At 43.6% G+C, this 19,787-nt stretch overlaps 1 pseudogene; it reads right to left on the bottom strand.

Annotated features, from left to right (window-relative positions):
• Positions 1–18,722: 18,722 nt before the first annotated feature.
• LOC136125065 (small ribosomal subunit protein eS4-like) lies at positions 18,723–19,506 on the bottom strand (annotated as a pseudogene).
• Between the last annotated feature and the right edge of the window lie 281 nt (positions 19,507–19,787).

The following is a 19,787-nucleotide window of genomic DNA, read 5'->3' as shown; positions in this document are numbered from 1 at the left end:
TCATCCTTAACTCTCTGATCCTTTTTTTTTTTTCCTCTCTCTCTCACTTAATTTGTAAAGTAAAGCCAATAATACCAACCTGGTAAAGATGATTTGAAAATTAAGTAAAATAAAATAATATATTTTCAGATTCCTACCACAGTGCTGGCCTGTCTTAGGCAATCAAGAATATGCTAGCCTTCTTGCTTGTTTCTCAATGGATAGACCTCTGTGAAGAGACAAATCGTAATGAAAGGCTGCTTGATCAATGTGGAATCAGATCTCATGAATGAAAGCTCTGAAGGCACCATGCTAATAGTTGACAAATCCATGCTACCACTAGACGGGCATGTTTTGCAATGGCAACTACAGGCCAGGGGTCCACTTCCCACCAAGAATTGGTTTTTGAATGAATTCTCAAAATAAAGGAAGAATGTTCAAATAGTAGACCACCAAGAAATTTCCAGTGTCTGCTACATTGGATCATTTTGATTTGGTCTTTTGGGTGTCTTTCTGTAGTTTCTATTCTGTGAAATTAGGAGTTATTACTCTGACTGTTAGTAAATTTCACATGGCTGGAATATGCCCCATTAGTACAATGTATTTGAGCATTACTAATGCCATAGTATAGCATTAGAAATATTTAGTCAGTTAATGCATTTTGGATTTATTTTACTTCCATGTTGGCTTTACCTTCAAAATATATTATTACTATTATTATTGTTGTTGTTGTTATTTTATCTTCCTTTTCTCCTTCCCCATTGCTACACCTCTTGATCTAAACCATCACCATCTTTTGTGTAGATGACAGGCTAGATCTCTAAGAGGTCTGTAACTCTTTCTCCCTACACAGGAGGATTGCCCTCAACTTAGCAGTTGGAGTGGTCTTTATAAAAACACACATGAGACCATACTCCTTTGATGGTTATCCACCATGATTTTATCTGGAATAAAACTAACATCCTATCATGACCTCCAGGGCCCTAATGAAGTGGGCTTGTTCCTCTATCCAAGCACATCTCTTGTTTCTCCCTTGATGCCGGGTGTTGCAGCCAGGCTGGCCTGACATCTGCTAGCACATTTGCCCTCATGTTCCCTCTGCCAAGAGTGCCTTCTTTCCCTCTTGACATGGAGGCTTCTTGTCATTCGGGTCTCAGTAGAAACTCCTTGGCCGCTTAATCTTGTGTAGGCCTGGGCCTCCCCCAATCATTATCATGTCATTCTGCTTTCCCTTCATACCATACACTACCCTCCGATAATTTGAATTGATTGTTTGTTTATGTAATTGTCTATTGTCTCTCTTCCTGCAACTGAAGTCTCCACAAGACCACATGCCTATGTGTATCTCCAATGCCTAGAATAGTGCCTGGAACATAATAGGAGCTCAAGAAACATTATCCCTATATACAGGGATTTACCATGGACATGTGTGTGAAAACCAAACAGATCCTTGATTCCTTTCGCCTCCTTCTAGGTGTCTTTTCCTCATTTGGAATTGTCCCTTTCCAGAGCTGCCTCGGTTTCTGTGTCATTACTAGGCTTCCTTATCACAAAGGGAAAGAATCCAGGTTTCCTGCATTCTCCTCCTTCCCCAGTCAGTTTTCTCTCTCCAGGCTGCTTCTATGTGTGCCAAGTTCAACTATCTGCCTCGATATTAATTATTCAGTGTTGAATGGGCATATTTGCATACACAAATATTTGAGGAATTGCAATGGCAATTAACAGATACATATTTGAGATTATTTAAAAATATCTTTGAGTCTTCTGTTTTCTTTACTTCAATGGCCCAGTAGTAATTCTGTTTTTAGTGATTCTGTGTTTCTCCATCCATCACATGTTGAGATCTACGCTAACCTGAGTCAGAGTTCTGGAAGATATTGTCTTAGAATACAATTGAAAACCACCGTTTCAATCCCTTTACAGAACCTAGTAAAAAATTTCAAAAGTACCTGCATGTCAGAAAAAGAAAGACAAATACCGTATCCTAACACATATATATGGAATTTAAGAAAAAAAAATGTCATGAAGAACCTAGGAGTAAGACAGGAATAAAGATACAGACCTACTAGAGAATGGACTTGAGGTTATGGGGAGGGGGAAGGGTAAGCTGTGACAAAGCGAGAGAGAGGCATGGACATATATACACTACCAAACGTAAAATAGATAGGTAGTGGGAAGCAGCCGCATAGCACAGGGAGATCAGCTTGGTGCTTTGTGACCACCTAAAGGGGTGGGATAGGGAAGGTGGGAGGGAGGGAGATGCAAGAGGGAAGAGATATGGGAACATATGTATATGTATAACTGATTCACTTTGTTATAAAGCAGAAACTAACACACCATTGTAAAGCAATTATACTCAAAAAAAAAAAAAGTACCTGCATTTCTTCCTTTTTCTACCTGGTTGATGAGCCTCTGTTCTTTAAGGCTTCAGCTGGAGAGAAACTGATCAACAATTATTATTATAATTATGTAAGGACCTACTATATAAAGGGCACTGTGCTGGATGCAGAGGGGGAATACAGAGAGGATTAAGACCAAAGCCCTGTCCTCTGGAGGCTTACAGTCCCACAGTAGGCAGGAGATGTGGAGACTAACACCTTTAAGTTGGCATTTGGAGGATGACATAGCATTTAACATAAAACATTTGCCATCCCCCAAAGCTGCCAATTGCGATTGGTTTTGGTGATTTCCATGACATTTTCCAAAAAACAATGACTACCCTCTTGTGGTTTGCACATAAATAAATTTTTTTCAACTGACTACACTACTGGGGGAAAATGGAACTATATCAATTTATTGTTAAATGAGCAAATGACCAAATTAAGTTCTTATTGCAGTTTCGGAGTGATAATAGAGCAGGCTTGCCCCAGCTGCTGACTCCACATTCTAAAATTGTTTTTAGAAATTTTTCCCCCTTCATTCACAGAAAGTAAAGTGTTGGGGGGAAGGGAATGGGACAAGGAATCCAGAATCCAGAAAAGGTAGTATATGTTCCTAACTGCAATTTATGAGCTAAGTGTAGTGGAATATTCCCATGAATCCTTGAGAGGAGACAGAGCACTTAGATGGCAGCATTTCCCAACGGTGCTTAATTGCCGGTGTAACCTAGGGAGTGAGTGAAGGAGACCTTGACAGAGTGTCTGTTGGGAAACAAGTCCTTTGCTGTGGTGCCCAGGCTGAAGAAAATACAAGCAAGAAGTCAAATTCTGCAGCTGGGCACTAAGACTCATGTTAATGGGATTAAATTTTCTTCTTCCTTTCCTTTTGGAACTCCAATGGTCTTATGATGCAGAGATTTAGAGTAGGGAAATGCAGAGTGAATAACTTTTTTTTTTTTTTTTTGGCTGCATGTGGATTTTCTCTAGCTGCGGCGAGTGGGGGCTACTCTTCATTGCAGTGCGTGGGCTTCTCATTGCGGTGGCTTCTCTTGTGGAGCATGGGCTCTAGGCGCGTGGGCTTCAGTAGTTGTGGCGGGCTCAGTAGTTGTGGCTCACAGGCTCTAGAGCACAGGCTCCATAGTTGTGGCACACGGGCTCAGTTGCTTCATGGAATGTGGGATCTTCCCAGACCAGGGCTCAAACCCGTGTCCCCTGCATTGGCAGGCGCGTTCTTAACCACTGTACCACCAGGTAAGTCCCACTAACTCATTCTTAGTGAGTAGAGGAGCAATTGAAAGAGTAGCAGATGAGTACTTATTTCTTGTCCAGGCTCCATGTTAGTCTTCTCAGGTGTGCAGCAATGGACTGCCAGTGATATACGGTAGCTCAATACCTGGGCTCTGGATATTGTCATTTGAGTTGGAGTCCTGGTTTGGCCACTTACAACTTGGATGATTTTCAACAAATTACATCTTCGTACAACAGTTTGCACATCTTTAAAATGAGTATAATAATAGTTCCTACATTATAGATTTGTTTTTTTAATTTTTATTTTATACTGGAGTATAATTGTGTAACAATGTTGTGTTAGTTTCAGGTGTATAGCAAAGTGATTCAGTTATACATATACATGTATCTATTCTTTTCCAAAATCTTTTCCCATTTAGGTTATTACACAATTTTTTTTTTTTTTGCCATACGCGGGCCTCTCACTGTCTCACTGTTGTGGCCTCTCCCGTTGCGGAGCACAGGCTCCGGACGCGCAGGCTCAGCGGCCATGGCTCATGGGCCCAGCCACTCCATGGCATGTGGGACCTTCCCGGATTGGGGCATGAACCCGTGTCCCCTGCATCGGCAGGTGGACTCTCAACCATTGCGCCACCAGGGAAGCCCGGTTATTACATAATATTGAGCAGTGTTCTCTGTGCTATACAGTAGGTCCTCGTTAGTTATCTATTTTAAATATAGCAGTGTGTATATGTCAATCTTAAATTCTCAATTTATCCCTCCCCCAACCCTTCCCCCCAACCCCGTAACCGTAAGTTCATTCTCTAAGTCTGTGAGTCTGTTTCTGTTTTGTAAATAAGTTCATTTGTATCATTTTGTTTTAGATTCCTCATATAAGTGATATCATATGATATTCGTCTTTCGTCTTTCTCTGTCTGACTTACTTCACTTAGTATGATAATCTCCAGGTACAAACATGTTGCTGCAAATAGTATTATTTCATTCTTTTTAATAGCTGAGTAGTATTCCATTGTATATATGTACCACATCTTCTTTATCCGTTCCTCTGTCGATGGACATTTAGGTTGCTTCTATGTCCTGGCTGTTGTAAACTGTGCTGCAATGAATATTGGGATACATTTGTTAATGAAGAGTAAATACTATTAGTATAAGATTAAAGTGATATTTCATGCTTGTAAACATTGGCCTTCTTAATGAAAAGGGTTTGGAATTTTAAAAACCTTCTATTTTTTTATATTCCCTATGTTATACAGTAAGGTTTGGAAATTTTAATTCAGTGTCTGGATTTCTTTGGATGTGTTGATAAACAATGTGGGCCTCAGTTTTGCTATCTCTAAAATGGAGTCAGCTGTAGTCTCTGTTGTTCTGGACCTTGTAGGTTGTTGCAAGGATGAGAGATCGTGTGGGTAGACGCTCAAGACTTGGAAATGATTAATATTCACTCCCCTTGCCAAATACCTTCCCAGTGGAAATGCATGATCCATCGTGCCCAAGTTAAAATTATATTGTAACTCTGAAACATAAAGTATTGTTTTGAAGCGAACTGAGATATCTTCCTGCAGGAGAAGAGTGTGTAAAGCTTGAACCACCTGCCTTGAATAGTGTGGTTTGAGAAGAAGCAGTGACATGAAGACCATCACCCCTCATCTTTCAGCAGGCTACAGATCCAAAAGCTCAGCCACTGCCTCATTATCCTGATGACTCATAGAGCCAGAGTACTTTCCCTCTCCTCTGCTGTCCTTTTAAATTAAATTCATTGTTCTACAAGATGTCTGCGGTTCCCAGAAATGACGCAGGCCGTATGTGCCCTATTCAAAGCCCGGACATTTGACTCTCAGGACGTTCTCCCAAGAGATCTGGATGCTGCCACTTGCTACTATGCCTCTGACAATTCCAGTAACCCCTCTTCTTCCTTAACAGAAGCTCAGAGAGGACTAAGGATATATGGACTTCTTTTTTTAAAAAAAAGTCTTGCGAAGCCTACCTTAAAAATTTGGAAATCCTTGCCAAAATACATAAGAAAAAATGTCAATTCCTTTGATATTATTTGACCAAATGGGTAGCATTTGACCCGTTAGAGAGTGAAAAACAGGCATTTTACAGTAGCTTAAAAGCTAAATGAGAGGCGCTAGTTAACACATATTAATTAACCAGTTACCACACATTAATCCTTCTTCAGTCTCTCTCCTTGAAACAGGCTCGAAAAGCTTTTAAATGTTGTCAAAATGGGAGGCACAGTTTCTTGAACATCTTTTGTCACATGAAATAATTTCAAAGCAGCCAACGTAATACATCTGCACAGAGAACACACCTGTTGGAAGTACGGCTGGTCTGTAGGGAAGCTATCCTGGAAATGCGCCCAAATGGTGAGTCAGCAGTTGCCATTCCAGTCACATCCCATTTTTAAAAGGGTGACGTTTGTCAGGTAATTTTTGTTTTTAACCAAACAAAAAGATTGCCTCGTTATTCTCCTTTCCATTGTTAACATTTTCCAATATATGTACAGATGTTACTGTCTGACTTTTTCTGTCCATCCTGTAAAGTAACTAGGGCAGGTGTTATTTTCCCTATTTCACAGATGAGGAGATTGATGATCAGAGGGGTCAGTGAACTTGACCAAAGGCACACAGCCAGCACACGGAGCTGGCTCTGACAAGGAAGACTTCAGATGCCCTCACTGTGGCACTGACTGCGACCAGAGCCCCTTGAGGTGGATGCAGGGCTGCAGTGAGAGCCCGTCAAGGGAAGACCCAGTTCTCTGCAGGGCAGGGAGTGGTGACTCAGGAGTATTAAAACACGTAAACTTTGCTGTAAGGACCTCACATTTCATCAGTGAGTAGCGCAGGCAGATGTCTTATTGCAGAGAAATATCACTATACCTGGAGCATCTGCAGTGCCTTTCTCTGAAATAGACATCTCAGTGTACGACGCTCAGGTTTCCAAAGGAATGTAACCTTTAGAAGGTGTTTCTTGATGTAGGATAGATACAGATTATTATATAATCTATTCTATTTATATAATATATAATAAATATACATAGTAAAATATAAAATACATTATATTTATATAATATAATATATGAATTTCACATTTTTAGTGACTGCTGACCCGTCCACAGTTGATCCCTCTTTTTGAGTTCTCTTCATAGAGACCCTTGTCTCCACTTCAAGATAGTGCATTAAGTTTCTTCCTTTTTTTGTTTTTAAACATCTTTATAGGGGTATCACTGCTTTACAATGGTATGTTAGTTTCTGCTTTATAACAAAGTGAATCAGCTATACATATACATATATCCCCATATCCCCTCCCTCTTGCATCTCCCTCCCACTCTCCCTATCTTGCCCCTCTAGGTGGTCACAAAGCACCGAGCTGATCTCCCTGTGCTATGCAGCTGCTTCCCACCAGCTATCTATTTTACATTTGGTAGTATATTTTGATAGACCCTTTGTAAAGACTAGTGGAAGCTACAGGCCAGGAATTGGGCACTTTTTGTGCATTATTGCATTTAACTTTCACAACAGTCCTATTTTATATCTATTTTGTAGATGAAGACACTGAAGCTTAGAAAGGATAACTTGCCCAAAGTTACGTATGCTGTAAATGGCCAGGTGTTCTGGTCGTCTACTGCTGCATGACACATTACCCAGAAATTTGATGACTTATAATAACAATTGTTTTATTATATCCCATAATTTTGTGGGTCAGGAATTTGGACAGGGCTTAACAGAGAGAGCTTAACTCTGTTCCATGTGGTGTTGGCTGGTCGGCCTGACTGGGGCTAGAGAAGCTGTTTCCAAGATGGCTGACTGCATGACTGGCAACTGGGCTGTTAGCCAGGGTCATCAGTTCTTCTCCATGTGGACTTCTCCACATGGCTGCTGTGTGGCTAGTTTCCAAGAGTGTGTATTCCATAAGACAGGAAGTGGAAGCTGTCAATCTCTTAAAGCCCGGTTCTAGAAACTGTCCTGGTGACACTTCTGCTGTATTTTATTGCTCAGAAAGTCATGGAGCTCTCCAAGATTCAAGGAGAGGGAACATAGACCCAACTTCTTATTGGGAGGAGTGTCAAAGAATTTGCAGCCATGTTTAAGCTACCACAGCAAGGATGAGAATCCAGACTGTAGTCACTAGCCCACATTCTATCTCAACTAGTACAATACCATATGTTTCTCAATCATTGAATTTATCTCTTTGTACTATAGTGACTAGACCATGAGCTCCTTGAGGGCAGGGATCTTGCCTGTACATCTTGGGTTGGGCATAATGTCTACCTGAGCATAGGTAATGATCCATAAATGCTGAAGGAATGAATGATGGAGAGCTGAGTTTCAGTCCTGGCTCTGCTTCTAAGCAGCTCTGTTAGCCCAAGAGGATATTGAACTGCTCTGGGCCTTGGCTACCTGCTCAGTAAAATAAGGGGATGGGATTAGATGATCCTTAACGTCTTCCTTTTCCCAGCACTACCACTATGTTAGTCTGCTTGTGCTGCTCTAACAAAATACCATACACTGGGCAGCTTAAACAACAGATGGTTATCTTTTACAGTTCTGGAGGCTGGGAACCCCAATATCAAGATGCTGTTCCATTTGGTTCCTGGTGAGAGCCCTCTTCTAGGCTTGTGGGTGGTCACTTCTTGCTATATCCTCACATGGTGGAGAGAGAGAGAGGGAGAGAGTGAGCACTGTGGTCTCTTTCTCTTCTTATAAGGACACTAATCCCATCAAGGAGGCGCTATTCTCATGACCTCGTCTGAACCTAATCGCCTCCCAAAGGCCCCACCTCTTAGTACCGTCACATTGGGGGTTAAAGCTTCAGTATGTGAAAAGCATGCAGTCCATAACAACCATCCTACTAATCTACTCAGATAATTAATTTCAAAATGAATAATACTCAGATACAGGTCTCAAATGAGAGGAGTCTAGAAGTCAAGAAATCTGAGAGTAAAAAGAAAAGAGTAGAGGAAATGGGATTGTTCTGCAGACAAGTGTGAAGGCCTCTAGAGAGAAGGGGAGTGGGCTTTAGGCTCAGATCTGATACTTGAGTTACAATGATGGCACTTGGAACAGAAAGGAAGGAAGTTGGAGGAGGTCTTTTCAAAGGTTAAAGACACTGGACTTGGGGACTATTTGGCCACAAGAGGTAGGAGAAAGTTATAAGTCAAAGTGGACTCCAGATTTTGTACCTGGGTGACTGGGGGAATGCAAATTTATCTAACCGGCAGTAGTTCCCAACTTTGACTACACAGAGAATTACCTGATGAGCTTTTTAAAAATATTAATGCCTGGGTCCCTCTCAAAACCACTCAGATCAGAATTTCTGGAGATGGGCTGGAGTATCAATATTTTTTCAAAGTCCCTCAGATGGTTCCATTGTGCAGCCAGGGTTGATGACTTCTAATTTAGAGTTAAAGGCACTAGATTTCTGGATGCTGTGGAATGATAAGAAAGTGAGGATCAAAGGCTGATAACCACCAAATAATTGGGAGAATGGGTTGTATGGTATGTAGAATAATGGCTTCCCAAAGATGTCTACATCCTAATCCTCAGAACTGTAAGACAATAAATTTGTGTTGCTTTGAGTTTGTGGTAATTTGTTACAGCAGCCTTGAGAAACGAATACAAGTGGTCAGTTCAGGAAGGTTTCCTGAAGGAGGTAAATCTTGATAAACTTTTGCAGAAACGTTGTTGGTGGAGCAAAACTCAGGGAGATAGATGCTGGAGTTTGAATCCATCAGAAGAAAAATTTAAGAAAACTCAAGGCTGTATAATACCTACCCCAAATGTTTAAAATAAAATTTCAGAGGAATTTAGTGATTGTCATTAAATTCCCCAATGGAGTCAGAGGCAAAGAATTCTTGGGAATTTTTCTTGGTAATGTTACTTGAATTGTAATCAACTTCACAGATTTAAAGGCTGACAAAACACTTGTTTTACCTGGATGGTTTAAAATTACTTAAGTCATCAAAGAAAGCAGAGAGAATCCGCAGTTTCCATACAGCCTGAATGTAAATCAGAGCTTAACATAACAATCCACTCACTCCCTCTTAATCAGATCTGTTGACTGCACTGATTTCTTTTTATTGGGTCCTCCTGAATAAAAAACAGTTGGACAATCACACACACACAGAATGAGAGAGAGGGAGAGTAAGAGTGAGCGAGCGAGCGAGCGAGAGAGAGAGAGAGAGAGAGAGAGAGAGAGAGAGAGCAAGAGGAACCTTTCATATGTACACTTATTCATTAAGATATGTTTATTGCAATTTATGTATGACATGAGCCTCGTTAGGGATACATCAATGAATGAGATAGGCAAGGTCCTTGTTCTCGTGGAGCACACAGCCTGGTGGAAAACACAGACAAATAAACAATTTATAGTAGAGTAGACAATATAGGTTGCTATGAGAGAACATGGAAGGGACAACTGACTCAGTCTGGGAGTGGAAAGGGAGGAGTGGGGTCAGGGGAGGCTTCCTGGAGGAAGATAACTTCTAAGCAGCATCAGCAAACCCTGGAAGACAGTTAAGAGTGGAAATTCTCAGGCCCATTAAACAGACCTATTAAGCCTGAAATTCCCTGAGTGAGGCACAAAAAATCTGTGCTTCAGTACATCTCTGGGTGGTTCATATTCACGCTAAAATTTGAGAACCAGAGGATCATACCCGAGCTGCACGTTGGAATCACTTGGAGCACTTTTACACCAGACTGATGCTGTGGTCCCACTCTTAGAGCTGCTGATTCAGTTGGTCTGGAATAGAGCCTGGGAAGCAGTATTTTTTAAAGTCCTGCATGATTATAATGTGATTTTAAAGTGCAGTTGGGGTTGAGATCACTTCTCTAAGCCGATCGCTGAAGCATGAGTTAGCCAGGCAGTGTGGCTGGTGAGAGGGCAAGAAGGGTATTACAGGCAGATGTGCCAAGGCCCGGATGTATCTGGGGCCCTGGTAAGCCTAGAGAGGACACACAACAAAATTCTGTGGCTTTAAATAAGGCTCATAGCTGTAAGTTTAAGTATTTATTGCAGTACTTCTTAAACATTAATGTACACAGAAATGATATGAGGATCCTGTAAAAACACAGACCCTTATGCTGGAGCCCTCGCCGTTCCTGAGCATACATGTCAGAGCGGATGGGGACTGCAGAAGGGTGTATGTATCCATAGCTCTAGGGCCAACATAAGGGAACCCAGCTGAGGTGAACTGTAGAGGTCTGTTACTGGGCAGGTATGTTTTGAGGGCAAGGAGGAAAGATGCAGCCTACCACAACCTCCTAGCCTGCTCTTCGGATTATTCTCCATCAAGGTCGTACTGCTTTTAGCTCAGCAGTAACCCCCTACAACTCTCCATCTAGCTGAGTGCATCCCCTGGCCAGGCTAGCAGAGCCAGCTCATTAAGTGACCGCTGGAGCTCTCTGTAACCTGCCAGCCAGCCAGGGAGGCGCTGGCCGAGAAGGGAGGCTCTCGGGGGAAGGGGGGGCTCTCTCGTCCTCTTTCCACTTCCCCTGACTGACAGCGGCTGTGCCTGCGGCAGAGCCTCCCTCTGCAGCAGCCCCTTGCACTTGGCTCGCACTTCTGGGCGCTGTCCATGGTTGCAGCATCTTTCGGCGCGCCACGTCAGGAGGCCGCAGCGGGGCCCTGCGATTGGCGGAGGAGCCCCTCGCCATCCGCCAACACCCCCGCCCCCGAGACTCGGCCCAGAGCTCCGGCCCCGCAGGCGCGTGCCAGCCAGCGTGCGGGGCGCGCCCTGGGGCTCCCGGGCGTCACACCCACTTTCCTTATTAGGGCAGAGTCAGGCGCCCCGAGCCGGCAGCCGGGCGCGGGGTGGGGCGGGAGCCCTGCGAGGCGACAGACGAGGGCGCAGCCACAACCTCAGCCGCCTCCGAGCGGTAGGAGGGAGCAGCCGGTCGCTGCGTCCGGTCCGGCCCCTGTCCGGGGACCCGGCACGTCTCGCCCCGGAGGAGACAGTCCTCCGCGCTCTCCGGGTACCTCTGGTCCAAACCACTCGGAACGACATGGAAGAATTTTTGCAACGCGCCAAGTCTAAACTGGTAAGTTGAGGGAGCAAGGCTGTGTGTGTTGGTGCGCGCGCGCGTGCGCGCGCGCGTTGATGAAAAAGAAAGGACATTGCAGCAGAGGAGGAAGAAACAACTTTGCCACTTAGTTGTCAGGGTGTACGGAACTGTCCCCTGGAAAGAATCTCGGGGACTCTGTGTTTTGCAGCGGGCAGTCTGTCTCCATAATCCTCCCTCATAGCCAAAGTGCCGGGCTGGGGGTAGTCGTGACTCGGCTGAAGTTGGGTGCTGTGTGTCCAGCTTTGGTTCCTTTGGCTTGAGGTTGGAGAGAGGCAGATCCAGCCAAATCTACAATTTGCTCCTGGAGGCTAGAGGATAAATGGGTGTGGTCCTTGAAAAAAAGAGCCCAGACTTCTGCAGATGCGGTACGTGTAAGTGTAAAAGGAGAAGAAACCGTACTTTAGCTGGAGGGCGTGGCAAAACGTAAGTGAGGAAGTAATGCCGACTAGGAGTAACGTGTGAGAATGCGCAGTTTACCCGAGCATCCCTCACGCGGAGATTGCTCCAGTGCGGGAGTTAGGGATATTCCAGTGCGAGTCGAGTCTCTCCGCTCCCTGTTCAGAACTGCAACTTGGGGCAGAGGCAGAACGGGAGAACCCCAACTGTCGCTGGTGGTGTGAGGCTTGCCAGACCATTGTTCTCCTGGGAAGAGACCAGCATGTTGGCTGGCTCTAACTGTACTGTTGTTCAAAGAGTGATGGGTAATTTCACTGTGTATATCAACAGTTGCTATACATTCTGGAAAAACAGATTCTAGCAGTTTCCTAATTCCGAATTGTTTTGGTTCTCCAGCATTGCAGTAATGAACGTAAGGGAAATGTTTCTCTTTTGGCCCTTAAAACGAAGCTTTTGCCCATCTGGAAGCAATATCTTTAATGAACAGGGAAAGCACCTTGTACAGGCCTGGCATAGGAGGAGATGCATAATTTACGTTGCCTTTAACCTTTAAACCTTCATAAAAGCCAAAATATAAAGTCTGCATTAAGATGACGTCTTAATCACAAGGCAGACTATTTGCAGGGTTACTACTGTCACTCATTTACCCTCACACTACAAAGGGAGTGAAGACAGACGTGTGATTCTTAAAAAGATTTAACTGTAAGTATCTTTAAAAAGACCATTAAAGTTGATTAATGCTAATATAAGTACTTTGTTTTCTACCTTAAGCCTCCCAGAGAGTTGATAGTCTGTGGGGATTTCAGAATTGAGGTTTGTGATCGTTTCTGTGTTTATTGCTGACCCTCTTACAGGTTAACTTGAGCACACGAAGGAGAAAACTGATTGAAGAAATCACTTGCATTTCTGATAGTATAAGTGTGCTCTTTGTTATTTACCCAACCCTGAGTGAGAAATAATCAGAAAAGGTCAATTTTGGCAATTCATTTTTTTGTGGGTGAAAATAAATAGCAATCTGCGATCACGCAGTTGTAGACTGCAGCTGTGTTCCACTCCCATAACATTTATTTTAATAATAAACATTTAGACTGTGGGGTTTGATGTGAGCAAGAGGTTTGTCTCATTTCTGAAGAGCAACTGCTGGGATGGAGAAATTCCCTGTTTCAGAGTAATCAGTTGCAAGTAATGAGTAGGTTTATTTACCGAGTTCCTTCATTAGACGAGCAATTACTCTACATTATTAAAAGAGTGACAGGAAAAAGAAGTGGTTGAAATACTATTCCCAGCTTCCTGCTTTAGCCAGAAGAACAATTACTGCTAATTTTAATTTTTTTCTTAGGATAGGTTTCTTGTTAGAGATCACAATTATCCTTTCATATTCAGCCACAGTAAAGGTGTTTTGGTCACTTTTAGTGTCACATTTCCCCTGATAAATTACATTTTCTAGGTAAATAAAAATTTACCTAGAAAATATGCAACATTCAACTATAGTAGTAGGTAAACCTTTTACTTTAGAGGATATATACCCTTTGTTTAGGAGAAAAATATTAAGTCAATAATTATGGCACTCATTTGTGAGAAGTTTATCCGTAATAAAATGGTAGGATTTTAAAAAATTAGACTAATCCTTTGGAAACCATTTTAGGAAGAAGAAAATTATCATGCTGGTTTTCACTTATGCTTTATTAGACCAGAATTAGATAGAATTTAGGTGTTATGTTTAAGCTGTTTTCCGTCAGAAGTTGACATAGATTTATCTATATGATACCTAAAAAAAGTCTAATGGGCAGGTTTTTGTCTACCTACTTGAATTCTTGCTTTGATATTCTGTAGATATGATACATGTCTTTTAATGGTTTGGAATAGCCATTGTCCCTTCCAAAGTCTTAATGGTACCAAACCAAACTTGGGTCCTCTTGCCTGCATGCAGTAGAGCCAATCTACTGACACTGGGTTGCGGTGAAGGAAAATGCAGCATTTATTGCAGATGCCAAGCAAGAAGTCCAAGTAGTTAGTGCTCAGAAGGCCTGAACTCCCCAGTGGCTTTTAGGGAAAGGTTTTAAAAGACAGGGTGAGGGAGAGGGGTTGTGGGGTACGTGATCAACTCATGAACACCCTTCTGATTGGTTGGTGGTGAGGTAATTGGGAGTCAGCATCATCAACCTTCTGATTCCAACTGGTCTGGGCTCTGTGTGCTTGTGGGCCGCACACAGTTAACTTCTTCCACCTGGTGGCAGTTTCATTATCTGCAAAGAGCTCAAAGGATATGGCTCAGAATATTATCTATAGCCCTTGAAGAGGAACTAAAAGTCCTTGACTTTGTTTAATGGCTAAACTATGATTATTTTGTCTTGCTTGACTGTTTTCCTTTTTTTCTGCATTTTCTCACTTCTCTGATTAAATTTACTCTTTGGAACTCAGGGAAGGCCTAGGAGGCTAAAGTTTTTTTTACAGACAGGAGAAATGTGGAGGACAAGATGGGGGAGGAGTCTGTTCCAGGAAGGCCTCATAGGGTCCTGCTCCGTTACATTAACATAACCTTGTCATTGGAGTTAGCTAATTTCAATAGACCAAAGGAATTTTAAATTGTAAAATGAAACTGCTATTAGCCAATAATAGCATCTCCAGTAATCACAACTTTGGAGAAATTGTTTGTATGCCCTTTCTTCCGACTCGGAGCATTTATTATTCATCTGTCATTGTGAGGAGAGAAACTGCTCTTCTAGGCCAGGCCCTTGGGTTGAGCGGAAATCTTTGAAGGAGAAGTGATGTTTTTCATTTTTAATCAGGGAGTTTGGAGCTTGTTTCTATTGAAATTGAGGGAGTGGTCTCTTAATTCTCTTTTTCACCCCAGTTCTGCTGGTCCTTAAACTGATGCAGATCCACTTACTTAATCTCATCTGGCTTTTCCTTAAATCTCCCCTTCTGATACCCACCCTTCGTTCCCGAGAGTATGTGGCATTTATCAGAAATGGCAAAAGTAAACCTCAAGTGTGGCCTTGGATCACCACCTCCTGGATCTCAAATGCTTCTCAAGGGGGCCTGCCTTCTGCGTGGTTAGAACAGGCTTGGGTGCCTGGAGCTTCTCTGTAAAACACCTTACCTGGAGGTGGAGGACAGCAAGGGAAATAGTCACTCCTCCCAAGCACAGTCTCCAGAAATGGTGCCTTCTTGACAAATAGGGAACTGATCCAATTATTGTTCAAGGACCAAGACAGTAGAATAAACGCCAGGAGAGTAAGACCCCCCCCCACCCCCGTCGAGGCTGTAGAGATGGTGATCAAAGGATGATGTTTGTTACCTGGGTTCCCTTCCCCATTCGAGAACCCAGCTATGTTTCTGATCTGTATACTCACTGCTAGAACTAGAAATGAGTGGAAACACATTTTCTTTCTCTCCTGCCAGTGCCCACCCAGCTTCCTTTTCCACCTGCCCATTTCTAGCTGGAATAGGGACAGAGATCAAATCCTATAGTTCTAGGTCCATCCTTAAATTTTAGCCATGCTTTCCATTTTTAGTTATGCCATTTCCATAGTGATGTCTTAGTCATTCTTAGTTATACTCTTTCTGTGGTAAGAGAAATTGAAGACGGGTAGGGAATGAGGGCTCCAAGCCCTAGACTGTGATTTGGGAAATGTCCTCCAGTTTCATAGTGGTCAGCTCAAAAAAGTGTTCAGGCCAAGACAGCCTCATCATGTCAGTTAAATGGTCCAAGTTCCCATGAACTTTGGAGGAAAAAAAAAAAAAGTAAATAAGGAATCAGACCCCTGGAACTCTGGCTGGCAGGAAGCCAGGGTCCCCATACCGGGTAGACTGCCTGCCAAGCCTCTCCCATTGCCAGATCCCACCAGCTGATGCAATACAAGGAGCTGCTCAGGGGTGGGGCATCACTGCAGCCCACATGCCCTCAGAGGTGGGTCATGAGCCAGCACCGGGCATTTGTGTGGTGGGAGTGTCAGCTGCCAGTAGAAGGATACAGGGCACATCAATATCCCAGGAATGCTGTGGGGAGAGGGTCACCGTCACCGCTAGAGTCTGGGGAATGCATCTGCCACTTGAGCAGTGACAGCTGCAGACGAAGGGCTCCTTTCTGCAGTGGGAGTTGGTCCATATGTGGATTTCCGTAGAAGAAAAATTCTGGATGACCCTAAATGTCAACTTACACTCCGTGGTATGTAGCATAGGGATAAGGAAACACATTCAAAACTCTAAATGAACAACCACATTAGAGTTGATAGAGGAGGTGGGTTTTCCAAAAAAGAAAGAAAAACACTGCAGCATGTCTGCAGAGGAGTCATTTGATTGGAAATTGAGAAATATATCCTTCCCGATTTCCTTTATAGGAACAAGGTCATGTGTATCAATAAAAAGCGTCTTTAAAATGAATGTTTCGGGTTTCCCTGGTGGCGCAGTGGTTGAGAGTCCGCCTGCCGATGCAGGGGACACGGGTTTGTGCCCCGGTCCGGGAAGATCCCACGTGCCGCAGAGCGGCTGGACCCGTGAGCCACGGCCGCTGAGCCTGCGCGTCCGGAGCCTGTGCTCCGCAACGGGAGAGGCCACAGCAGTGAGAGGCCCGCGTACAGCAAAAAGAAAAGAAAAAAAAAAAAAAAGAATATTTCGTACCTTTTAAAGGGCCATGGTGGTAAGGACTAGTAATGATGGAGATGCTGGCGGAGTTTCATTTGGAAAGCTGAGCTCGTTCTGATCACAGACCACAGGATCAGCTCCCTCCCCATCATAACCGAGGGCTGGTGCACTTGAGACTGTGCCTCTTGCCGGAGCATTCCCAAGCAAGAAACTCAGGAATCCAAAGTACTTCTGTGAATGTGGTTCCACCGTCTTAGGGGCTGATGAGAAAAGGGCCCTTGATTGCTTTAGTCTTAGAGTCAGCTCCATTTCTCACTGCCTGAGCTTTCAGACCGAGAGCTGTGGTTTGTCCCAGCCCCCCGGGCCTGCGGAGAAGAACCAGGCTTTTTCAGTGTAAATCTCAGAGGGGGCTGATCTTCCTCAAAGATAAACAATTGGTCACTGCTGTTCAGACAGCACCTTGGGTCTGGGAAGATGCGAGCAGGTGAGCAAAGATGCCCTTTAATCAGAAATTTGAGGAATATTTTATGTTAACTACGTAAAAAGGTGACAGCTTTGGTATAACTTGTTTATTTCTACGTAGCATTTATTTGGGCAGATATTAACAATGTTTTAGGTTTGGTGTATCAGTCTGGGGAGCTCTTGTGAGCCATAGTGGTTTGGTGATGGACGTCTCACTCTACCTTTACATCTACTCCTCCCTGGGGTACTAGGTAAGCAGACAAGGGTGAGAGATGAATACCTGGGTCTGAATGAAGGCTGCAAAAGAGGAAAGAACATCTGGGACCCAGAGGGGTAAGGTGCACGGTGTTGCCTTGGTCACTGATTCTTTTTGAACCCTGAGGTTTATTGGAGAGTCATGGAGTTTGGAGTCTTCTTTGAAAAGAAACTGGGGAGGGACAGGGCTGATATATTCAGGAGGCAGCATTCACATGGACTTTGATATGACCGGCACCCTCTGGGTTTGTGCAGTATGCAACCTGCACAATCATACATGGCTGCCTGCCATGGGTCCCAGAGTAGCCTACTCAAAATCTCTGGCAGCGTTCCAAATCCATTCCGCTCTGAGCTCTGTGACTTTGGGCTTTGGTTTCCAGGGAAAGGTAATCTTTCTTCTTAAGAGCTCTTGGGAGGCTAATTGGGCACCAGATTGCCCTGCAAAATCAGAGCCACAAAGGTTGGGTTAGAAAAACTAAGCTGATAATACAGCCTTGGGTTTTTATCTGAAAAATGAGATAATACCTACTTTGCAGGTTTGTCATAAAGCCAAAATAATGTACCTACAGCCCTCAGCACAGAACCTGGAACAATGCTGCTTCTCTCCATTTGCCCCCAAGCTGGTCCTTTCCTGCAGTTCCTTATCTCAGTGAACGGCATTATTATTCATCCAGTTTCTCCAACTGGGAACTTTCTTTTCCTCCATCCCTTCCCCACCCACCATATCCCAGACATCACTAAGTCATCCAGATGACTGCAATGGCCAGCTAACAAGTTGGTCTCCCGCCAACCACTCTCCCACTGCTACCAGGGAGATCATTGTGAAAGCATCTTTCACATCTGTCCCATCATTCCCTTAAATCCTTATTATCACTTTCCATTGCTCTTTGGAGAACCAACAACACTCTTAACCTGACTCTGGGATCTGACCCATCTGCTGTCCAGCTTCTGCTAGATTCTCCTCCTACCTCCCTAAGTTTGAATAACTCCTACCTCTTCTGATCAGGTTAAGGAGAAGGGAAGCCTTTTGCTGAACGACCCCTCCCACCCAGCCTCCCCAATTCATGAGTCCAAGTCAGGTTTTGGGGTGATGTTTTTAGGTCATTTACCTCAACTTGTTATTATATCTCTATTGGGCATGTTTGTTTGATTAACGAGAGTAGGGACCAGGGTCTCTGTATGGGTTTGCTCACCGCTGTATCTCCAGAACCTGGTGCAGTGCCTGAAGCTCAGTAAGCAGTTTTTGTTTGTTTGCTTGTTTGTTTGTTTGTGAGGTATTTTTTGCCATTAATCGTGACACATTATCTTTAATTAAGTACAAAGACCCTTCCAATCATGTCACCTAGCAGTCATTTCACTGACTGCCCTGTTTGACTGCCAGTCTCTTGTCTCTCTCTTTAGAAATGATAAGGCAGATGTCTTTTTCTCAGAGAAAAGAAATCCGTGGTCTGTTGCCTTTGCAATAACAAAAATGTTGGAGAGTGGGGAGGCCAAGATGTTGCCGTTGGCATCTTCCACATGAACCACATCAAGAGAATCTGGTTGTCTCTTTCTGCTGGCGATCACACCAATTCTTCCCAAGGTAGCGCCTCTGATCACCATATACAGGTTAGCAGTGTCAAACTTGTTGAAATCAGTCATCTTGCCAGATTCCAGATCAGTCTAAATGGTGTCGTTCACTTTGAAGGGGATAGGATGATGGATGGTGCGGGCATCATGGATCACTAGATGAGGGATTCCTTTTGCGCCCACAAAGATCTTTCTTACTTTGTACAAGTTGTACTTGGCTCCTCCAGTATCATATGATGAACAACAAAGTAACCCTTGTATCACAGATCAGATAGAAATTCTCCCCGATCTTGCCAATGCTGCTGACCTCGTTGAAGCCAGTAGATGAGGTCTATCAGTTGGGACCTTGCCATCAACCTTAAGGAACTGCTGCATGCAGATCTTCTTTACTTCTTTTCCTGTCAGGGAATACTTAAGTCTGTTCCTTAGAAAAAGATGAGGGGGAGACACTCTTTCAGCTTGTGGGGATCACCTGATGGATGAGGAACAAACATACTGGTCAGTTTACTCAGCATTCAGTGCTTTGGAGCTGCTACATGTTTCAGGGGCTTCTTGGGACCATGAGCCATGACTGTGCTAAACACAAAAAGAACACAGTGTTTTTAGAATGAATGAAGCCATAAGGCAAGAGGCTTGCACAATGCATGAGACATTGTAGTGGCTTAGTAAAATGAATAAGTGGATGAACAGGTGCAGACTCCCAGAGATCTGAATCTGAAGAGGGGATGGCGACAGTATAAGGGAATTCTGGTTGGTTTACTAGAAGGAGGTGAGAAACAGTAAGGTCAAGGAGTGCTATACAGCCCTTTTGTATATGGTGCACACTTCATACAAAATGTTACTGTAAAAT

This window comes from Phocoena phocoena, chromosome 6, assembly GCF_963924675.1.
Source record: "Phocoena phocoena chromosome 6, mPhoPho1.1, whole genome shotgun sequence".
NCBI lineage: Eukaryota > Metazoa > Chordata > Mammalia > Artiodactyla > Phocoenidae > Phocoena > Phocoena phocoena.
Note: the sequence above shows the minus strand (reverse complement) of the source record. Positions and strands in the feature narration are given on the sequence as shown.